We start from the raw sequence: 24643 nt of genomic DNA, 5'->3' as shown, positions 1-24643 counted from the left end.
AAGGGCCCAATAAAAGTTTTTGGAAGTAAGCAGTGTCAGTTTTGCTTAGGATTCCTTAGAATTGGCTCCATGTACCCTTCACCTGCATTTAAAGAAATGAGAGCACTTAGCATATTTACACATGTTTTCTACATTCTCAAACATGCAAAATTATACTAATTAAGGTATGAAAATATTCTACAAATAAATAGAATATTAAACCGGTGACCAATAGTGGGTAGACCATAAATAAGTTTGCTTTAGTATGGCATTCTTACCTTTCCTCTGATCTTCTATGTGTTTAATAAATGCACATATATATGCAAGTGTATAGTAAATGTATATATCTGTGTGTGTGTTTCTAATGCACATATATGTTATACCGAGTAAGCTATCAGATCATTAGAATACAAATGTTTAAAACAACTGAAATTCCTCTAAAACTGATGTAAAATTTTTAAATTTTTTTTTAACATTTATTTATTTTTGAGACAGAGAGAGACAGAGCATGAACAGGGGAGGGTCAGAGAAAGAGGGAGACACAGAATCTGAAACAGGCTCCAGGCTCTGAGCTGTCAGCACAGAGCCCGACGCGGGGCTCGAACCCACGGACCGCGAGATCATGACCTGAGCCGAAGTAGGACGCTTAACGGACTGAGCCACCCAGGCGCCCCTGTAAAATTTTTAGTAACACCCATCTAGCTCTCAAAGAGAAAAATAATGACTATGGTATATATAGTTTAAATTATAATAGAGATCATATATATGAGTTGCCTTTGTAAACCAACCCACAGATTATTATTATCACTTAACAAGATACAAAGATTATAATAAACTTAGTGTGTACTTGTCCTATATACACAATACAGCAGTTATTAAATAGATCATAAGTTGATAAGTTCTTGTGCAAATATTTGTTACTGAAAGCATGCCATCCACATCCACAAATAATGCTTGTATGAGAGGCGACACAAGACTAGAAAATGACCTTGTTATGAGGTGCTACATACCCTAATGGCCTTTATTAGATTAGGATTCTATCTGTAATTTAATGAAGGGTCACTTGTTACCTGGGTGAGCAATTTCAGCCCTTCAAATTATGAACCTCGTTCTAAATCTATGCCTATTCGGTGGATGGTAGAGTGATTCTTGTTGAAGTCCAAAAATAACACTCAGCTGAATGCACATGCTTTGGATGAACTATATGGGGTATAACTGGCAGAGATTCAGAAGAATCAATTGCTCTGATTTCACCACCCGGTAAATGGACCGAAGCTGATGGTCTAAATTGAAAGTAATAGTTGGAATGTTCTACAATGGCTCTGCTCCAGAGCATGTAAGACCACTTCACTGAACAGTTTAAGCACCAGCCAATTACATCTCAAAATTCAGTTAGTATCTTCCTGAACTATCTCTGCACTTTATGTAACACATTTCCACAACATAAATGCACTGAGTTACACTTTGTGTAGCTGATTGAATGATTGTTATTAGTACTTTGTCAAAAATGTTATGATTGGAAAAAATGCTTCTAGCAAAAACAATTACTATACTAATTATAGCCTCGTATAATAACAACTTCCATTTTACATCTTCATGTTTAGATTCCCGATTGTCCTATATGTTTGCCATTCTAACGTTAGCCGATAGACGTCAACAAATGTGGAAGCAACAAGGACACTTTCTTGTATAGTTTTATTTTTATATATAGTTACTGATGTATTTAATGTTAACCATTCATTTCTATTTGACTAATTTCTATTTAACTAAAAGTTTAATGACCCATGGATTGTTTATCTTTATTAACCATTTCTCTTTCTATTTACATGTGAATTTAATTATATTGGATTTCTCACAGTTATTTTCTTCTTATACCAATCATCGTGTGAAGACTTTTATAGAATGATGTATACACATACGGTGTAACACATTTCCCCAAATCTAACAAAGTCAAGCTTTTCTTTTTACTTTAGTGTTTTGAAGAAAGAGGATGTTTTGCACACAGTGTGCATGTAAGTGGTCGTTTTCATAAATACATAAAGTTGATTTGAACCAAATTCAATAAAGAGTGCTTTAGAATTAAGAGTTCATGATACACTTGCCTAAGGACAATACAGTGCATGTGTAATATACAGTATATGAACCACAGAGATCTAATGCATAGTATAATGAATATAGACAGTAATATTGTATTTTAATTATGTGATACATGTCACTACAATGGCAATCATATTAAAATATAAATGCATTAAAGTAACACCCTGTACACCCAAATTTATACAATGTTACGTGTCAAATTTATCTAACAACAACAACAAAAAATGGTCACATGCCAGGGATCGTATATTTCTTGGTCTTTTCTATATACTCAATGCTTATTCCATGTCTAGGAAGACATTCAGTAGGGGTTTTGAGTGCTAAATAAATCCAGAAAGAAGAAAATAATTTTTGTAATATTTCAAAGACAGAAAAGGTAATATTCAATAGTTCGACAGGGTAAGACTAACCTGATTTATGTAAGTAAGTAGTTTTTGGTTACTTAACATGGCAGGCTCTTTGCTTGGGAATGAGACTTCAAAGGTGACTATGAACTAAAGCATCTTCAATTTAATAATCAAGACCAGTATTTATAAGAAATAATTATGGTACAATTTGCAAAGATTTATAATACTCTAGCTACTATTGCCAAACATTCTTAAAAGCAGAGTATATTTGAACAAGGAACTATCAACATTCCTTTTCACCTTAAGAACTTCAATTTTATCATTCCTCTAAGCATCTGAAATATCTTTTGAAAATGTATGTAGCAGCCTTTATGCCAAATTTTCTAGGGAAATTATATGATTTTATGAATAAGCACTTTGGTGGCCATCAAAGAAAATTATATTATCCATGGACTCTCTAAAGTCATAAAATTTGCATAGACAGTTTGCAAAAATGTTAACTCTGTGAGCTGATAGATATACTAATTAGCTTAATTGTGGTGATGATTTTACAATGTATACATATATCAAAACATCAAATAGTTCACCTTAAATACATATAGTTTTTATTTGTCAATTTTACCTCAAGTAAACTGAAAAAAAAATCAAATTATACCCTTTAAAATATTATTTAGTCAGGAATGCCTGGGTGACTCAGTTGGTTGAGCGTCTGACGTCAGCTCAGGTCATGATCTCACAGCTCCTGAGTTCGAGCCCCGCATCAGGCTCTGTGCTGACAGCTTGGAGCCTGGAGCCCACTTTGGATTCTGTGTCTCCCTCTGTCTCTGCCCCTAACTCACTCTCATTCTGTCTCTGTCTCTCTCAAAAATAAATAAACATTAAAAAAAATTTTAAGTCTTATTTAATCAGCCATTTTTTTTCAATATATGGAGTTTATTGTCAAATTGGTTTCCATACAACACCCAGTGCTCATCCCAAAAGGTGCCCTCCTCAATACCCATCATCCACCCTTCCCTCCCTCCCACCCACCATCAACCCTCAGTTCTCAGTTTTTAAGAGTCTCTTATGCTTTGGATCTCTCCCACTCTAACCTTTTTTCTTTTTTTTCCTTCCCCTCCCCCATGGGTTTCTGTTAAGTTTCTCAGGATCCACATAAGAATGAAAACATATGGTATCTGTCCTTCTCTGTACGGCTTATTTCACTTAGCATCACACTCTCCAGTTCCATCCACATTGCTACAAAGGGCCATATTTCATTCCTTCTCATTGCCACATACAGATATCACCTCACGCCAGTCAGAGTGGCCAAAATGAACAAATCAGGAGACTATAGATGCTAGAGAGGATGTGGAGAAACGGGAACCCTCTTGCACTGTTGGTGGGAATGCAAACTGATGCAGCCACTCTGGAAAACAGTGTGGAGGTTCCTCAAAAAATTAAAAATAGACCTACCCTATGACCCAGCAATACAACTGCTAGGAATTTACCCAAGGGATACAGGAGTACTGATGCATAGGGGCACTTGTACCCCAATGTTTATAGCATCACTCTCAACAATTGTCAAATTATGGAAAGAACCTACCTACATGTCCATCAGCTGATGAATGGATAAAGAAATTGTGGTTTATATACACAATGGAGTACTACGTGGCAATGAGAAAGAATGAAATATAGCCATTTTTATATCTTCTTTGGAGAGATGTCTTTTAAAGTCTTCTCCATTTTTTTTTTATTTAGGTTGTTGGTTTTTTGTTGTTGAATTGTAGGAATTCCTTATATATTCTGGATATTAATCCCTTATCAGATATGTGATTTGCAAATATTTCTTCCATGGGCATAAGAGGTTTTGATTACCAACAAGTTTTAAACATATATATATATATATATATATTTAAAGTATATCTATATCTATACTTTGAGCATATTGAAACTATTTGCTACTATCAAGACACTTAAATTAACAGAGAAATATTTCTCTCAGCTTTCAACGTATACAACATCATGTATAAATTGGCATTGTTAATGAACAGTGTCTAACACAGAGAGTGTTCTAAGATGGCCTCTCCAATGATCCCTTGTTGCTGCACTCTTGAGTAAGGCCATCTCTTTGAATTTGGGACGGCCTAGTGACTTGCTTTTAACTAATAGACTATAGCCAGTATAATTAGATATTGCTTCCATGATTGGGTTACAAAAGATTGTAACTTTTGTCTTGCCATAACGTTCTTTCTACTGTTCTTTCAGTTTGTATGCTTTGATAAAATGAACTGCCATTTTGGAGGGAACCATTTGGCAGGGAAATAAAGGCAACACAAACTTTGAATCAATGATGTTTGATGGGTTGAAGTCTGGAAAAAATGATGTGACTCAGAAGACTCCAGTAAAGTCTTCAGATGAGACCTCAGTCTCGGTTGGCCCCTCAATTTCAGCCTTGTGACAGATCTTAATGCAGAGAACCCAGCTATGCCATGAGACTGAGAGAAAATAAATATGCATTGTTTTAAGCCACTAAATTTGTGGCAATCCATTATGCAACAATACATAATGCTGTTTCTTAAAATTTTCTGTGTTGAAATGATCAGGAGATAAATAACCCTATGAAAATATCTTTAGAATAGCATATACTTAGTATAAAATAACATAAATAGACCTATTTCCATATCTATTAAAAATAATTCTAGACCAATTGCTTAAAAAATAAAAGTTAAACAGGATTCTAAACTGCAGCTATAAAGAAAAAAAATGTGGAAATTCATGGATGAAAAAATAAATAAAAATTACTTCCAGAAAATGGAAAATAATGTTAGCCAATAATTTGTAAAGAAGTGGAATATGAATCACAAAAAAATACATACTATTGAACTAATTCAGTATTAATTTTTTTTAAGTGAGTTTTATTTGGTAAAACTCAATGTGGGCAAAGACGCAGAGAAGCAGTAGTTCCATCTATGACTTTGGCCTTCGCGAATGTATTATATAATAACCACAGTGTGGGTTTATTCTTTCCCAGCCCCTGAATCTTATTAGAATAGTTATGTACAACCATGTTCCTATTGAAGATAATGGGTCCAAAAAAGTTTTTTTGTTGCTGTTGTTGTTGTTGTTTGTTTTTTGTTTTTGGTTAATGGAGTCCTTACCAATCTATATTCTGGAAGGAACCAATTGACTTTTCTTCCTCAATAATTTGAATTTAGAGTCACAAGGATGAAATCACAAGATAGGATAGTGGTGGATTCAGGAGTAGGAAGAAAATAAATCTGGTAAAGAAAGCCAAAGATGAAAACAAAAACACAGAAATTTTAATTGTTCTCCAGAGGTATGTGTTCTGAACAAAGAAGAAAGGAACATACAAAGAGAAAGAATCATATCTAGCAACTATGGTATGTGAGAGGGAAAGAAAACTCTAGAACCAATACTAGCCTTTTAGAATGTGTTAGACTAGGGCGCAGGTTACTTCTCATAAATTAACTTTTGTTTCTTTTTTCTAAGTATCCCTTTTTAAAATAATTTTTAGTGTTTATTTATTTTGAGGCCAGTGAGAGAGAGAGCGAGAGAGAGAGAGAGAAAGAGAGAGGAAGGGGCAGAGAAAAGGAAGAGAGAGAATCCAAAGCAGGTTCTGTGCTGACAGCACAAATTGTGAGATCCTGACCTGAGCCAAAATCAAGAGTCAGATACTTAACCGACTGAGCCACCAAGGAGCCCCAATAATTTTTTTTAACTTGATGGATTGTCATCATTTAACACATTAATCGTAAATAATATTACCTTAGTACTCAAAATCTCTTTCTAGGTATCAGTCCTTAAGACAAACATCTATATTAGGTAATATATGATGAATCAAAACGCTTCAAACACACTAAAATGCAACTAAATTGGATAGTTAAGTAGATTGAAATACTTCCAGTGAGGTGTAACATGATGTTTCATGTGATTACTATTTATCCTGGGTATGATAAGTGGTTTAGACAAAGGACATGAAGGAAATAAAAAATAACTGAGAAAGCAGGAAATATTTATTTTACAAAATAAAGGTAAGCATTTAAATCCTAAATATTTAGATGCCATACATAATATTATTCTATTAATATAGTATATATTTTATTACTTTTATTTTCAAAGTCATATGAGCTCTAGAATGCACTAAAGAGTCTTCAACTTTATGTAAGAACATATTTCTTTAAGCTGGTTATAGACAGTTGCAACAGGGAAATTTCAATTTTGAGTGAAAAGACTTTTCATCATTCCTTGACTGGTCATTTAGATTTGTAGATGATTTAGTTGCAACATTATTCTCCATATATCATAAATATTGTATATAATTTGTATACACATATATATGAATTAAATGAATAAAACATTTAATGTACAAGTCAGAATGATATGATCCATCTTCTTTGAACATTGAATAAAATATATACATATATATGTATATATTTTATATTTATATTTAATTCAATGGTCAAAGAAGGTAGATGATGTTATTCTGACTCTTAAGCACTAAGTGGAAACGTGTGTCATTCATTCAACTGGGCCTTTTTCCCCGCATCAAACACAGAGTGACTCACACCTGTGTTTTAAGTTCTTTGGTTTATGTCCAAGATATGAAAGTTGTCTAGTGTGCTCATACGTGGGCTTTCATCTGAACTTTGCCTTGACTTTTCTCCCCCACCACTCAATCTGTTACTGTCAAATAATTATTCTGTAATATATATATCTATATATAAATGTATATATATATAAATGTATATATATTTATATATATATAATTATATATATATATATAATTACACATTTCATTTCTAGTTTCAAACGTGTCAGTTACTAGCTGAGTGACATTTGTGTTACTTTTTAAGCTTTTGGAAGGCCATTTGTTTGTCATTGTTTTGTTTTGTTTTATGTTTCCTTAAAATAATCACTCTAGGAAAAGTTGATGAGTTTCATGCCAAAAGAAAATCAATATGACCAGATATGGTACATATATCTTATTCATGTGCTTTGTTTATAGAACTAATGTTCTCTAATCTCTACCCAATCATTTCTAGAAAAAACTTATGATTTCTGTAATGCAAGAATTGTGAAACTAATTATTTAAGGAAATTCAAGTCTCAAAATATTCTCATATGGATTAAAGATGAAATTTTAAAGATGCTTTAATGATCTCTACTGAAGATGCACTAAATTATCTTTGAAATATCTTCAGTCAGCCATGAGCTAAGATAAAATTGGTCAAATTTAATTTTGTCAATATGAACACAAAACCTCTTACATAACTCAAACTAAATAATTAGACTGAGACCCACCGAAGCATATCAGCTAGAAACCACCTGATACAGTCAGCTAATTTTCCAGAATGAAATAATGCAACCACAAAAATAACACTTTTTACTGTTTAGGAACTGATGTAGCTTTCCAAAAGTTAATTTAGAATTCAAACGATGTAATTTCCTATTTAGAATAATTTCATAAAGAAGAAAAAGAAAAAATATATATGTTTTAAATATTTCAGGATCAATACAATTACATCTGTAATTTTAAGATAGGTAAACTATTAAATCAAATTATTTTCTGAAATAAGTTGATATAGTCTAGATGATTTATTAACATAATCAATGTGGCCTATGGAAGAAGACCCAATTGTGACATGATTTAAAGTATATAGTAACTCTTAGATAAATATACTATCAAAACATCTGTTTTACATGAAACACCATAAATCAAATATTTAAGGAGAAATAGACATAAATGCAGAATATTATTAATATTTCAGGATGTCATTAATTTTGCAAAGAAAAAGAATGCTGGAAAAGAATTTATATAACCACTAATTTTGATTTCAAATAGCATTCATTGCAAAGCATTGTGGTTGTTTAAACTGGACAAATATCAATTGCCAAAGACTTCCTGCCAAAGGCCATCAGGAACGCTCTACAGTTGGATTTGTTACTGTTTTCAAAAAAAGAAAATAAGCAGCATAGAGAACCATGGACCTTTTCAGTAACTCTTTTCAGTAAGAGGGTGTTAGAGAAGCCTATCATATGATTTGAACTTTCATTGGGTAATTCTTGGGAAGGTCCTAAGAAAGCAGACTCTGCTCATGATTGGACATTGTCAGGTAAAAGGATCATTTTAAGTTTGAATATCTCAGTAAATATAAGCTATAAGAAACACAAACTAGGTAGAGAAGCAGCTGTCATTTAGTTTAGCAGAAAGGGAAGCTTGAGATTTCATGAGTTACACAGTGACCTTGTTTTGTCTGACTTCATCATTCACCCAAAGTTGACTTGATAATGTTCTGTTCTCATAAACAACAATATTGTTTATGTTCAACAGGATAGCATGGTCTAGATGTGAGCATCAAACCAGTTTGTAAAAATACTAAGCCCTACCTCTAAGCACCTCTAAGCATCAGGTAAGTTCTGGAATGTTAGGGACTTGTTTGCTTTACCAGAGTTTATTACAGCAGCTACCAGCTGTTTGATCGAAAACACAAAGTTTCATGAAATTATTAATGACTGCTTTGAAAGTCATTAATACTTGATGATGTTGGATAATCTGATTCTGTTGGATAATTCATTTATATTTTAGACTACAAATTAAGTCTCCAAGAGTTTAAGGGGATAGCTAATGGATCATTACGGATTCTAGACAGAATCAAGAAACAAACTAATTTCTTTTGAGATGAGAATGGTGTGATTTCTTCTATACCAGTTTAGTCTTTCAGATGACATGTTACACAAAGTTTTTTTTTTTAATCTAGCTTTATTGAGGTATAATTGAAAAATAAAAAGTATATATTTAATGTGCACAAGTTTGATACATACATACATATATATATATTTGTGTGTATATATATATATATTTGTGTGTGTATATATATATATATATATATACACAACATAAAATAATCACCAGTATCAAGATAATTAACATATGCATCACTTTACATAGTTAAAATTTTCTTTTTCAGGTGGGGGTGGGGATAAGAATAGTTAAAACCTGCCCTTTTAGCAAATTTCAAATATACAATTCAGTAGTGTTAATTACAGTTAGATTTTTGTGACTCTAGATATCCAGAACTTCCTCATCTTCCATAACTGAAATATCGTATGTTTTCACCAACATCTCCCCATTCCGCACCACCCCCCAGTTTCTGGGGATCACCATTCTACTCTCATTCTATCTGCCCTCCATATTAGATCCTATAGAGTGTCATTCTCATACTAACAGTATCTAGCACTTTCTTTTAGTACTTTTTTTTTTTTTTTTGTAACTCTTTGTCGTTTCTGATCAGAGACCTCCTTTCTTGGCCAATGTCAAATTGTAGTGAATTCAGCTACTCAAATTCTGTACCTCCATACCCATGCGTCTCAATATGGCTGGAGTAAACAGCTGAGACAGGTCATGCATCATAATCACTAATACAAATGGGCCTTAATGCTACTTGGGGATTCTCATATGTTTGGAGTTAAGGATGCTTTCCTACTTTCAAAGGAAATATGTAATTATCCTAGAGATAAAATTAGCATCGTGTTCTAACGCAGAATGAGTAAGTGCACACAATGGGCACAGTGTGTGTGGTAGTCAGAGACAATACCTTTATATCTTGATATAAACTGAAAATGAAAAGTCTCCTCTAACACTGATCTTCAAAATAGGTGATAAGAACTTCTTCCCTTTCTCATGAGTTACATGGACTCTAGTCAAACAGCTTAATCTCTGACTTTTCCAAAACTATGCAGTAAAAAAGTCCTATGATGTCCATAAGAAATAGGATGATGCTGAGAGAGATCTGGTGTCGTTTTCCACAACAAAAAAACCAGCTTTGTGGCGGATGCTTTTGATTCATGGGTCTTGTCTCCTTGGCCCACAGCTGAGTTCAGCTGCATCTGGATATGCTGTCAGCATCATGCTTACATACCCGCCTCGATTTTCTTTCTTTCTGCTCCGGGGTCTTCTCCGTACTTGCTCAGGCCACAGGAGCCACTGCCCCAAATTAACACTATTGAGGGTACCTCTCAACCAGTTTGGTGTATGAACAAAGATAGAAATATTCTAATCTTCCAACCTTTGGACTAATAACGTCAACAAAATTTCTTAGGCTTTTAACATTTCGCAGTAGCATCTGCTTCTATTACCTAGAGCAACATCTTCAATATTAGACCCACTATTTGTTTTTTTCTCAGTCTTTATGTCTTTGGACAGATTTGTTTGATACCTTTGGTTTGAAAAGAGTTCCAATGTTATAAATTATTTACATGATCTCGAAGCATTTCCCTACAACTCACTAGTTAATGACACAGGGCAGAAGACTAGATTTACTTGGAGAGAGATTTACTGGTGCACACACTGTATGTCAGTAATCAGCACGGTCACCTCCATTGTTGGCATGGAGTGATATCGTGTACCCCCTGTTGTAACGCACCAAAAGGAAAACATAATCCTGGGGTGTTCCTGTCAAAGTTGCAGAAGCTAAATCTGCTCATGGCTAAAATAAATTTTTAAAAAACTCAAATATTTAGACACATTCTGCAGAATGATGTCCGGTACTCCTCCACACACTGGTGCTAAAAATGTCAAAGGGAAGAAAAGCAAAGTTGAGAAAGCCTTGCAAATTAAAGAATACTACAGAGATATGCCAACTACATACAATGCATGACCCCAATGAATACTTAACTTGGGAAAAGTAAATAGCTACAAGGATACTTTTGGAACAGTTGACAAAATCTGAATATGGAGGTGGATTAAATACCAGCCAAGATAACACTGTATCAGTCCAAGCGCAGCCAACCCTTCAGCACATGAATGAACAAGCCAAGATGAAATCACCCGACCAAATCCCACATATTTAGTAAATATATCTGAGCTTGTGGGGGAGCTTTAAACTTGTATTTTTTTAAGCATTGTCATGGTGACAAAAACTAACATATTAACACTGCTAACATATATAAGGGGAAATCACTAATCTAGTCTAGCCCTGAATTTAACAGTGTATATATTTTTTAAGTTTACTTATTTATTTATTGAGAGAGAGAGAGAGAGAAAGAGAGAGAGAGACAGAGAGAGAAAGTGGAAATTGAGTGGGGTGGGGGAGGCAGAAAGAGGGGGAGAGAGAAAATCCCAAGGAGAATCCATGCTGTCAGCGCAGAACCTGATGTAGGGCTCAAACTCATGAACCATGAGATCATGACCTGGACTGAAACCAAGAATTGGTTGCTTAACCAACTGTGTCACCCAGGTGCTCCTAATAGTGTATAATTCTTAAGATGGAAATGAATCATTCATTAAGTTGTCTCTTTCCCCAACTGACTTCAGCTTTAAAAAATATTGAACTATTAACATAGATCATAAACCATTATCAATAAAAATACAATAATGGCATATATCAATTGGTCTTACCAAGAAGATAAATTTTAAGAATATTATCTATTATACAAAGTGCATCTGGTTGGGGTACTTGAATTCTTACAAGTTCAGTAAGCATATGTCAGTTCCATTTCTGGTTCAAAGATAGAAAATTCACAAGGGACCATTGCTCTCATTCGAACAACCAAAATACATGCATGGAATAGGCTAAAAATTACAGTTTAAAAAATCTCAGAAAACTAAAATACAATCTAAATTAACTTTCAAAAAATGACAACACTTTCATGGAATTTAGGAGACCAAGACGTCTTTAATCCGTGGAAAATTATATTATGAGAAGGAATTTATCTTCTACAGAAGAATAGAACTCAAAGGGAGGGATAAGTAGAAAACAAATACAAAATGAGGGAGTTAAACCCAACCATGGCAATATTAGCTAGCCTCTCGTGGCTTCCGTGAAACCTCATTGTTCTGGTGAAAATTATCTTTAAATTTTATTACCTGCAGGTAAGAATGGTAACATCATACTAAGGATGTATGTCGAACATTATAAATAAACTGCTGGCCCTTCTACACTGGAAGTAACCCAATTTAGTTAACTCAGCATCAAATGGGCAGTTTATCTACTAGAGAAATGTCTCCATCTTGTGGACTGTTTCTGACTTGATCATTGGCAGAATGAACCACGAAAAATGGTAGAACTTCCATCATCCTTCATAGCTGAGCATCAGAGTTTTGGAGCCCTTATCTAGCCTTCATATTTGCAACCATGTTCATCAGTCCAATGTGCCAGCACTGGGCTGGCTGATATAACTGGACGGGACAATTTATTCACTTGATTTATTTGTTTTTGGAACCTCTGCCTTGTGGTTCTCTCTGGGGATGTTAACATGTGATGCAGAGATCTTCAGACTTTTTTTTTCCCACTCCCTCATATTTATCCATATGCCTCTAACTCATATTACCTTTGTTCCCTATCTTTCAGTTTTATGCCTCACATGTTATTTTTTTTATAATTTAAATTTATTTTTTATTCTTTAAAATTTACATCCAAATTAGTTAGTATATAGTGAAGCAATGATTTCAGGAGTAGATTCCTTAATGCCCCTTACCCATTTAGCCCATCCGCCCTCACACAACCCCTCCAGCAATGCTCAGTTTGTTCTCCATATTTATGAGTCTCTTTTGTTTTGTCCCCCTCCCTGTTTTTATATTCTTTTTGTTTCCCTTCCTTTATGTTCATCTGTTTTGTCTCTTAAAGTCCTCATATGAGTGGAGTCCTATGATTTTTGTCTTTCTCTGACTAATTTCACTTAGCATGATACCCTCCAGTTCCATCCATGTAGTTGCAAATAGCAAGATTTCATTCTTTTTGATTGTCGAGTAATACTCCATTGTATATATATACATTTTCTTTATCCATTCATCCATCGATGGACATATGGTCTCTTTCCATACTTTGACTATTGTTGATACTGCTGCTATAAACATGGCAGTGCATGTGTCCCTTCGAAACAGCACACCTGTATCCCTTGGATAAATGCCTAGTAGTGCAATTGCTGGGTCGTAGGGTAGTTCTATTTTTAGTTTTTTGAGGAACCTCCATACTGTTTTCCAGAGTGGCTGCACCAGCTTGCGTTCCCACCAACAATTCAAAAGAGATCCTCTTTCTCCACATCCTCGCCAACATCTGTTGTTGCCTGAGTTGTTAATGTGAGCCATTCTGACAGGTGTAAGGTGGTATCTCATTGTGGTTTTGATTTGTATTTCCCTGATGACGAGTGATGTTGAGCATCTTTTCATGTGTCGGTTGGCCATCTGGATGTCTTCTTTGGAGAAGTGTCTACTCATGTCTTTTGCACTGATATTTGTTTTTTGGGTGTTGAGTTTGATAAGTTCTTTGTAGATTTTGGATACTAACACTTTATCTGATATGTCATTTGCAAATATCTTCTCCCATTCTGTCAGTTGCCTTTTGGTTTTACTGATTGTTTCCTTTGCTGTGCAGAAGCTTTTTATTTTGATGAGGTCCCAGCAGTTCATTTATGCTTTTGTTTTCCTTGCCTCTGGAGAAGTGTTGAGTAGGAAATTGCTGTGGGCAAGATGAAAGAGGTTTTTGCCTGTTTTCTCCTCGAGGATTTTGATGGCTTCCTGTCTTACATTGAGGTCTTTCATCCACTTTGAGTTTATTTTTGTGTATGGTGTAAGAAAGTGGTCCAGGTTCATTCTTCTGCATGTTGCTGTCCAGTTTTCCCAGCACCACTTGCTGAGGACACTGTCTTTATTCCATTGGATATTCTTTCCTGCTTTGTGAAAGATTAGTTGCCCATATGTTTGTGGGTCCATTTCTGAGTTCTCTATTCTATTCCGTTGATCTGAGTGTCTGTTCTTGTGCCATTACCATACTGTCTTGATGATTACAACTTTGTAGTATAGCTTGAAGTCTGGGATTGGGATGCCTCATGCTTTGGTTTTCTTTTTCAAGATTGCTTTGGCTATTCGGGGTCTTTTCTGGTTCCATACAAATGTTAGGATTATTTGTTCTAGCTCTGTGAAGAATGCTGGTGTTATTTTGACAGGGATTGCATTGAATATGTAGATTACTTTGGGTAATATCGACATTTTAACAATATTTGTTCTTTCTATCCAGGAGCATGGAATCTGTTTCCATTTCTTTGTGTCTTCTTCAATTTCTTTCATAAACTTTCTATGGTGTTCAGTGTATAGATTTTTTCACCTCTTTGGTTAGATTTATTCCTAGGTATTTTACAGTTTTTGGTGCAACTGTAAATGGGATCGATTCCTTGATTTCTCTTTCTGTCACTTCATTGTTGGTGTATAGGAATGCAACCGATTTCTGTGCATTGGTTTTATATCCTGCCACTTTGCTGAATTCATGTATTAGTTCTAGCAGTTTTTTGGTGGAATCTTTTTGGTTTTCCATATAGAGTATCATGTCATCTGCGAAGAGTGAAATTTTGACCTCCTCCTGGATGATTTGGATGCCTTTTATTTCTTTGTGTTGTCTGATTGCAGAGGCTAAGACTTCCAAAACTATGTTGAATAACAGTAGCGAGAGTGGACACCCCTGTCTAGTTCCTGACCTTAGGGGGAGTGTTCTCAGGTTTTTCCCCATTGAGGATGATATTAGCCTTGGGTCGCTCATATATGTCTTTTATCATCTCGAGGTATGATACTTCTAAACCTATTTTCTTGAGGGTTTTTATCAAGAAAGGATGCTGTATTTTGTCAAATGCTTTCTCTGCATCTATTGAGAGGATCATATGGTTCTTGTCCTTTCTTCTATTGATGTGATGAATCATGCTAATTGTTTTGTGGATATTAAACCAGCCCTGCATCCCAGGTATAAATCCCACTTGGTCATGGTGAATAATTTTTTTAATGTATTGTTGGATCCGGTTGGCTAATATCTTGTTGAGAATTTTTGCATCCATGTTCATCAGGGAAATTGGTCCTTAGTTCTCCTTTTTAGTGGGGTCTCTGTCTGGTTTTGGAATCAGGGTAATGCTGGCTTCATAGAAAGAGTTTGGAAGTTTCCTTCCATTTCTATTTTTTGGAACAGCTTCAAGAGAATAGGTGTTAACTCTTCCTTAAATGTTTGGTAGAATCCCCCTGGAAAGCCATCTGGTCCTGGACTCTTGTTTTTTGGCAGATTTTTGATTACTAATTCGATTTCCTTACTGGTTATGGGTCTGTTCAAATTTTCTATTTCTTCCTGTTTCAGTTTTGGTAGTGTATATGTTTCTAGGAATTTGTCCATTTCTTCCAGATTGCTCATTTTAATGGCATATAATTGCTCCTAATATTGTCTTATTATTGTTTTTATTTCTGTTATGTTGGTTGTGATTTCTCCTCTTTCATTCTTGATTTTACTTATTTGGGTCCTTTCCTTTTTCTTCTTTATCAAACTGGCTAGTGGTTTATCAATTTTGTTAATTCTTTCAAAGAACCAGCTTCTGATTTAATTGATTTGTTCCATTATTTTTTTGGTTCCAATAGCATTAATTTCTGCTCTAATCTTTCTCATTTCCTGTATTCTGCTGGTTTTGGTTTTTATTTGCTGTGCTTTTTCCAGCTCCTTAAGGCGTAAGGTTAGGTTGTATATCTAAGATCTTTCTTCCTTCTTTAGGAAGGCCTGGGTTGCTATGTACTTTCCTCTTATGACAGCCTTTGCTGCATCCCAGAGGTTTTGGGTTATGGTTCTATCATTTTCATTGACTTACATATACTTTTTAATTTCTTCTTTAACGGCTTGGTTAGCCCATTCATTCTTTAGTAGGATGTTATTCAGTCTCCAAGTATTTGTTACCTTTCCAAATTTTTTCTTGTGGTTGATTTCGAATTTCATAGCACTGTGGTCTGAAAATATGCATGGTATGATCTTGATCTTTTTGTATGTACTTAGGGCTGATTTGTGTCCTAGTATATGGTCTATTCTGGAGAACGTTCCATGTGCACTGGAAAAGAATGTATATTCTCCTGCTTTAGGATGAAATGTTCTGAATATATCTGTTAAGTCTATCTGGTTCAATGTGTAATTCAAAGCCATTGTTTCCTTGTTGATTTTTTGATTAGATGATCTGTCCATTGCTGTGAGTGGGGTGTTGAAATCTCCTACTATTATGGTATTACTATCAATGAGTTTCTTTATGTCTGTGATTAATTGATTTCTATATTTGGGTGCTCTCACATTTGATGCATAAATGTTTACAATTGTTAGGTCTTCTTGGTCTATAGACCCCTTGATTATGATATAATGCCCTTCTGAATCTCTTGATACAGTCTTTATTTTAAAGTCTAGATTGTCTGATATATGTATGGCTACTCCGGCTTTCTTTTGTTGACCATTAGCATGATAGATGGTTCTGCATCCTCTTATTTTCAATCTGTAGGTGTCTTTAGGTCTAAAGTGGGTTTCTTGTAAACAGCATATAGATGGGTCTTGTTTTCTTATCCATTCTGTTTTCTTATCCATCCTATGTCTTTTGATTGGAGCATTGAGTCCATTGACATTTAGAGTGAGTACTGAAAGCTATGAATTTATTGCTATTATGATGCTTGTAGAGTTGGAGTTCCCGTGGTGTTCTCTGGTCCTTTCTAATCTTTTGTTGCTTTTGGTATTATTGTATACATGTGTGTGTGTGTGTGTATATATATATATATATATATATATATATATATATACATTTATATATATATATATGTTTTTTCTCCCTTCAGAGAGTCCCCCTTAAAATTTCTTGCTGGGCTGGTTTAGTGGTCACAAACTCCTTTAATTTTTGTTTGTGTGGGAAACTTTTTATCTCTCCTTCTATTTTGAATGACAGCCTTGCTTGATAAAGAATTCTTGGCTGCATATTTCTCTGATTCAGCACACTGAATATATCCCACCACTCTTTTCTGGCCTGCCAAGTTTCTGTGGATAGGTATGTGGCAAACCTGATCTGTCTTCCCTTGTGGGTTAGGGACTTTTTTTCCTTTGCTATTTTCATGATTCTCTCCTTGCCTGAGTATTTTGTGAATTGACTATGATATGCCTTCTTGATGGTCATTTTTTGTTGAATCTAATGGGAGTCCACTGTGCTTCCTGGACTTTGATGTCTGTGTCTTTCCCCAGGTTAGGAAAGTTTTCTGCTATGCTTTGCTCACATAACCCTTCTACCCCTATTTCTCTCTCTTCCTCCTCTGGGACCCCTATGATTCTGATGTTGTTCCTTTTTAATGGGTCACTGATTTCTCTAATTCTTAAATTGTGCTCTTTTGCCTTCATCTCCCTCTTTTTTTCTGCTTTGTTAAGTTTGTCCTCTATATCGCTGATTCTCTGTTCTGCCTCATCCATCTTTGCCACCGCTGCATCCGTCCATGATTGCAAGTCAGTTATATCATTTTTAATTTCATTCTGGCTATTTATTACTTCTTTTATGTATGTAGAAAGGGATTCTAATCTATTTTTGACTCCAGCTAGTATTCTTATTATCCTGATTGTAAATTCTGGTTGAGACATCTTGTTTGTATCTGTATTGGTTAAATTCCTGGCTGTCGTTTCTTTGTGCTCTTTATTTTGGGGTGAATTCCTTCGTTTTCTCATTTTGAAGGGAGAAAAGGAATTAATGAGGTAAATTAAAAAAAATTAAAATTAAAATTAAACACACACACACACACACACACACACACACACACAAATAGAATAGATGATGCTAGATCCTAGGTGTGTTTTGGTCTGGGTGTAGAAAGTGGTTTGACATATTAGAGAAACAAACAAACAAATGACAAAAAGGAAATAGTTTGAGATTTTGAAAAAATGAACACACTAAAGTAGACTAAAATACACAAAAGGAGAGAATATAGTAGAAAAAATTATAGAAACATATTTTTAATAAAAATTCAAAAGAAATATGAATTTTTTCCTTTTCTGTATTTAAGAAAAAAGAATGAAAATGAGAAAAAAGGTAAAAAAAGAAAAAAGAAAAGAAAAGGCAAAAAAAAGAAAACGTTTGAAAATTTGAAAAAGTCTACTGTAGTAGACGGAAATAAAATGATGGGAGTAAGTTAGATTTTGAAAAGATTTACATAAAAGCAAAAAATATAGAAATAAAAATTAAATAAAAATATTTTAAAAGAAATTGAAAGTAAAAATGAGTTTTTTTCCACTTTCTGCATTCAAAGAAAAGAAATGAAAAAGAGAAAAAAGAAAAAGAAAAAACAGGGAATTGTTTGAAAATTTAAAAGGGGAGTACACTGAAGTAGACTAAAATAAAATGATGGAAGTAAAGTAGAAATTGAAAAAAAATACACAAAAGTAAAAAATATAGTAATAAAAATTAAAGACAGATATTTTTAATAAAAATCAAAAATAAAAATGAGTTTTTTTCTCTTCCTGTATTCAAGAAAAAGAATTATAAAAGAGAAAAAGGAAAAAGAAAAAAATTGAACAGATGAACCTGCTGACAGATTGAAGCAGGACTGAAATTGCTTCGTTTTCCCCTAGAGGTAGCTCTTTATAGTCCATAATTAAACCGGGCGTGAAGTTTGTGTTCTTGAAGAGAGAAGTTGGCCCAGTGGGCAGGGCTCGGTGTAACAGCTCTGCTCTCCACTAGATGGCGCTGCTAGCCTACTGGGGTGGATTCTTGCGGTGCTCGTCGGTGCGCATGCGCGGGAATGGTGAAAAATGGCGCCACCCAGCCACCCAGTCTGTTCTTCCAGATCTGCAGTCGCGCACCGGTCTTCCATTTTCAGCTCTCATCCACTCCCTGCTTTTCCATTCTCCGTGACCAGGCCCCAGGCAGTACCTCTTGCCCAAGTTTTGTCCCATGCGTGGCTGTTTTCCCTGGCCCCTTACTTCGGAAGGACTGAGGCTTGACCCGCTCCGCGACTCTGCGGGAGGGTCTCATTGAGCAATGGCCGAATGAACAGTGGCCGCATGTCGGCTGCACCCAGGAACGCCCGCCGGACCCTGCTGTTGCCAGTGCCCCGAGACTGTGGCCAGGTGCCAGCCCGCCCTCCAAAAATTCACGAGACAGTGTAGCCTCAGTGTTTCAGGGACCACGGAAAATTGCAACACACATCTGCACCAGGCTTCACTCTCGGCAACCTTCCCCAGCACCAGCGAATGTGGCCGCCTTCCGGGGTCTGCCCGGACCTGGTGGCTTCAACAGTCTCTACCAAATGTCCTTCCAGCAGGGGAACTGCTTTTCCCCGTGTGGCCCGAGACCCTCCCGGACCCCACTCTGCTCCTGAGGATTCGCCTTTCCCACCAGAGCACTGCCAGGTAAGGAGCTGTGGAATTGCAGCGTTTGGGCTCCCTTTGTTTACAGTCTTAATGGAATTTAAACCCTCTCCTTTCTCCCTTTTTAGTTTAGTCCCTGCGGCTGTTCCCAGTTTTCCACTTTCTCTCTAGCTGCTTTTGGGGAGAGGTGGTTTTCCCCTACGCTCCCCCCCCCCCCCCACCAGTCTCCATCCTTTCCGCCCACAAAAGGGGTTGCCTACCTTTTGGGGCTTCTTGCTCCCCAAGTTCAGCTCTTCGTGTTGTGTGCCTGCTGAATTCTGTGGTTCAGGTTGTGTGGATTGTTGTGTTAATCCCCCAATCGGTTTTCTAGGTGTGTAGGATGGTTTAGTATTGGTCTGGCTGTATTTCATGGATGCAAGACACACAAAAAGCTTCCATGCTGTTCCGCCATCTTGGCTCCTCCCCTCTGCCTCACATGTTCTGCACCAACTGGCCAGGTTGTTCTCCACTACCTATGAATCTGTATATATGTTAATATCAGGCCATATCATTATACACAAAGTGACTGCTCCCAGTTCTGCTAATAGAGTAGATTGTCTCTCACCACTGTCTTTAAGGCCACTCATGAGTATAGGTCTAGTACAGCTGTCCTTCACTTTAAAAAAAAAATTCAGGTTTTTATTTAAATTCTAGTTAGTTAAACCATATGGTAAATTGGTACCAGGTGTAGAATTTAGTGATTCATTACTTGCACATAACACCCACTGCTCATCACCACAAGTGCCCTCCTTAACACCCAACACCCATTTAGACCATCCCCCACTGACCTTCTTCCATAGTTGGGCCTCTTATGGTTTGTTTCCATCTCTTCTTTTTTTCCTTCCCCTATGTTTATCTGTTTTGATTCTAAATTCCATATATGAGTGCATGGTATTGCCTTTCTCTGAATGATTAATTTTGCTTAATATATATATATATATGTACATACATATATATGTACATATATATATATATACGTATGTACATACATACATATGTATATATTATGCACACAACATCTTTATCCATTCATCAGTTGATGGCTATTTGGACTCTTTCCATAAGTTGACTAAAGTTGATAATAATGCTATAAACATCAGGGTCCATGTGCCCCTTCAAATCAATATGTTTGTATCCTTTAGATAAATACCTAGTAGTAAAATTGTTGAATCATAAGGTAGTTCTAATTTTAACTTTTTGAGGAACCTCCAAACTGTTTTCTGGAATGGCTGCACAAGTTTGCATTCCCACCAACAGTGGAAGAAAGATCCCCTCTCTCTGCATCCTTGCCCACGTCTGTTGTTTCTTGTTTTGTTAATTTTAGCCATTCAGACAGGTGTGAGTTGGTATCTCATTGTGGTTTTGATTTGCATTTCCCTGATGAGGAATCATGTTGAGCATCTTTTCATGTGTCTGTTGGCCATGTGTATGTCTTCTTTGGAAAGATGTCTGTTCATGTCTTCTGCCCATTTCTTAACTGGATTATTTATTTTTTGGGAGTTGAGTTTGATAAGTTCTTTATAGATTTTGGATACTAACTCTTTATCAGATATGTCATTTGCAGATATCTTCTCCCATTCCGTAGGCTGTCTTTTAGTTTAGTTGATTATTTCCTTCACCATGCAGAAGCTTTTTATTTTCATGTAGTCCCAATATTTCATTTGTGCTTTTGTTTCCCTTGCCTCCAGAGACAGATCAAGTAAAGAGGTTGTTGCTTGTGATCTTCTTTAGTATTTTGTTGGTTTCCTGTGTCAAATTTAGATCTTTATTTCATTTTGATTTTATTTCTGTGTATGGAGTGAGAAAGTGGTCCAGTTTCATTCTTCTGCATGTTGCCATTCAGTTTTCCCAACACCATTTGTTGAAGAGACTGTCTTTTTTCCATCGGATATTCTTTCTTGCTTTGTTTAGGATTAGTTGATCATATAGTTGTCGGTCCATTTCTGGGTTTTCTATTCTGTTCCACTGATCTATATGTCTGTTTTTGTGCCAGTACAATACTGTCTTGGTGATTATAACTTTATAATATAGCATGAGGTCCAGAATTATGCTGCATCCAACTTTGCTTTTCTTTCTCAAGACTGCTTTGGCTATTCAGGGTCTTTGTGGTTCCATATTAATTGTACAATTGTTCTAGCTTTGTGAAAAATGCTGGAGGTATTTTGATAGGGGTTACATTAAATGTGTAGATTACTTTGGGTAGTATAGACATTTTAACAATATTTGTTTTTCTAATCCATGATCATGGAATGTTTTACCATTTCTTTGTGTCATTTTCATTACCTCTCATAAGTGTTCTATTGTTTTCAGAGTACAGATCTTTTACCTCTTTGGTTAGATTCATTCCTAGGTATCATTATTGGTGTATAGAAATGCAACAGATTTCTGTACATTGAGTTTATATCCTGCAACTATGCTGAATTTGTGTGTCAATTCTAGTAAATTTTTGGTGGAGTATTTCAGGTTCTTTATGTAGGGTATTTTGTCCTTTGCAAATAGTGAAAGTTTGACTTGTTTTTTGCGGATTTGTATGCCTTTTGTTTCTTTTTGTTGTCTGGCTATGTTAAATAACAATGGGGAGAGTGGACATCCCTGTCTTGTTCCTCAGTGTAGAGGAAAAGCTCTCAATTTTTCCCCATTGAGGATGATACTATCTCTGGGTCTTTCTTACATGGCTTTATGGTGTTGAGGTGTGTTCCTTCTATCCCTACTTCGTTGAGGGTTTTTATCAAGAATGGGGCACCTGGGTGGCTCAGTTGGTTAAGTGTCTGACTTCGGCTCAGGTCATGATCTTGTGGTCCATGAGTTCGAGCCCCACGTCGGGCTCTGTGCAGACAGCTCAGAGCCTAGAGCCTATTTCACATTCTGTGTCTCCCTCTCTCTCTGCCCCTCCCCTGCTCATGCTCTGTCTCTCTCTCTGTCTCAGAAATAAATAAACGTTAAAAAAAAAAAATTAAAAAAAAAAAAGAATGGATGCCGTATTTTGTCAAATGCTTTTTTTTTCATCTATTAAGAGGAACATATGGTTCTCATCCTTCCTTTTATGAATATTATGTATCATGTTGATTGATTTGCAAATATTGAACCACCCGTGAAGCCCACTTGATTGTGGTGAATAATTCTTTTAATGTACTATTGGATTTGATTTGCTAGTATATTGTTGAGAATTTTTGCACCCATGTTCTTCAGAAATACTGACCTGTAATTCTCCTTTTTAGTGGGATCTTTGTTTGGTTTTGGAATCAAGGTAACACTGACCTTGTAGAATGAGTTTGGAAGCTTTCTTTCCATTTCTATTTTTTTGGAATAGTTTGAAGAGAATAGGTATTAATGCTTCTTTAAATGTCTAATAGAGTTCCCCTGAGAAGTCATCTGGCCCTTCTGTTTGCTGGGAGACTTTTGATTACTGATTTAATTTATTTGCTGCTTATGGATTTGTTCAAATTTTCTATTTCTCCCTGTTTCAGTTTTGGTAGTTTCTATGTTTCTAGGAATTTATCCATTTCTTCCAGATTGCCCAGTCTGTTTGCACATAATTTTTCATAATTTTCTCTTGTAATTATTTGCATTTCTGTGATGTTGCTTGTGATCTCTCCTCTTTTATTAGTGATTTTATTTATTTGGGTCCTCTCTCTTTTCTTTTTGATAAGTCTGGCTAGGGGTTTATCAACTTTATCAATTCTTTCAAAGAAATCAGCTCTTAGTTTTGTTGATCTGTTCTACTGGATTTTTTTTTAAACTTTCTATATCATTTATTTATGCTCTAATTTTTATTATTTGTCTTCTGCTGGCTTTAGGCTTTTTCTGTTATTTCTTTTCTAGCTCGTTTGTAAGGTTAGGGCGTGTATTAAGACTTTTCTTGCTTCCTGAGATAGGTCAGTATTGCCATATATTTTATGGTTAGAAGTGCCTTTGCTGCATCCCAGAGGTTTTGTACTATTGTGTTTTCATTTTTATTTGCTTTCATGTATTTTTTTAAAATTTATTCTTTAATGTCCTGGTTAACACATTCGTTCTTTAGTAGGATGTTCTTTAACCTCCACGTATTTGAGGACTTTCCAAATTTTTTCTTGTGGTTGACTTCAAGTTTCATAGCATTGTGATCTGGAAATATACTTGGTATGATCTCAATTTTTTGTACTTGTTGAGGCCTGATTTGTGACCCAATATGTGATCTACTCTGGAGAATGTTCCGTGCACACACAAGAATATGTATTCTATTGCTTCAGGAGGAAATGTCCTGAATATGTCTTAAGTTCACCTGGTCCAGTGTGTCTTTCAAAGTCATTGTTTCCTTGTTGATTTTTTGCTTAGATGATCTGTCCATTGCTTTAAGTGGGGTGTTAAAGTCCCCTACTATTATTGTATTGTTATTAATGAGTTTCTTTATATTTTTATTAATTGATTTACATACTTGGGTGCTTCTAATTTGGGGAAATAAGAATTTATGATTGTTAGATGTTCTTGTGGGATATACCCTTTTATTATGATATAGTTACTTTCTTTATCTTTGGAGGAGAAAAACATCACCTTTTCTCCAGAGGAGAGCATGAATAAAAATACCCCTTGAGGGGCGCCTGGGTGGCGCAGTCGGTTAAGCGTCCGACTTCAGCCAGGTCACGATCTCGCAGTCCGGGAGTTCGAGCCCCGCGTCAGGCTCTGGGCTGATGGCTCAGAGCCTGGAGCCTGTTTCCGATTCTGTGTCTCCCTCTCTCTCTGCCCCTCCCCCGTTCATGCTCTGTCTCTCTCTGTCCCCAAAAAAATAAACGTTGAAAAAAAAAAAATTAAAAAAAAAAAAAAAAAAGAAACTGCCTTTAAAAAAAAAAAAATACCCCTTGAATAAAAAAAGAAGTGAATATAGTAGCTGGAAAAGAAAGCTAATGAATGGTCTCCAATTAGGCTCAGAGTTTACTGGAATTTATTAAGGCCAGGACTTATACATAACAATCTTAGCCAGGAAGTTGGGTTATAATACTAATTTACATTCAAAAATTTTTGGAATAGTATTAATATTGAAGATAAATCTTTCACTTCCAAAGATTTTAAAACTGTATAACAACATTTATTTCAT

Source organism: Prionailurus viverrinus, chromosome A1 (assembly GCF_022837055.1).
Source record: "Prionailurus viverrinus isolate Anna chromosome A1, UM_Priviv_1.0, whole genome shotgun sequence".
Classification (NCBI taxonomy): Eukaryota; Metazoa; Chordata; class Mammalia; order Carnivora; family Felidae; genus Prionailurus; species Prionailurus viverrinus.
This window is presented reverse-complemented; position numbering follows the sequence as displayed.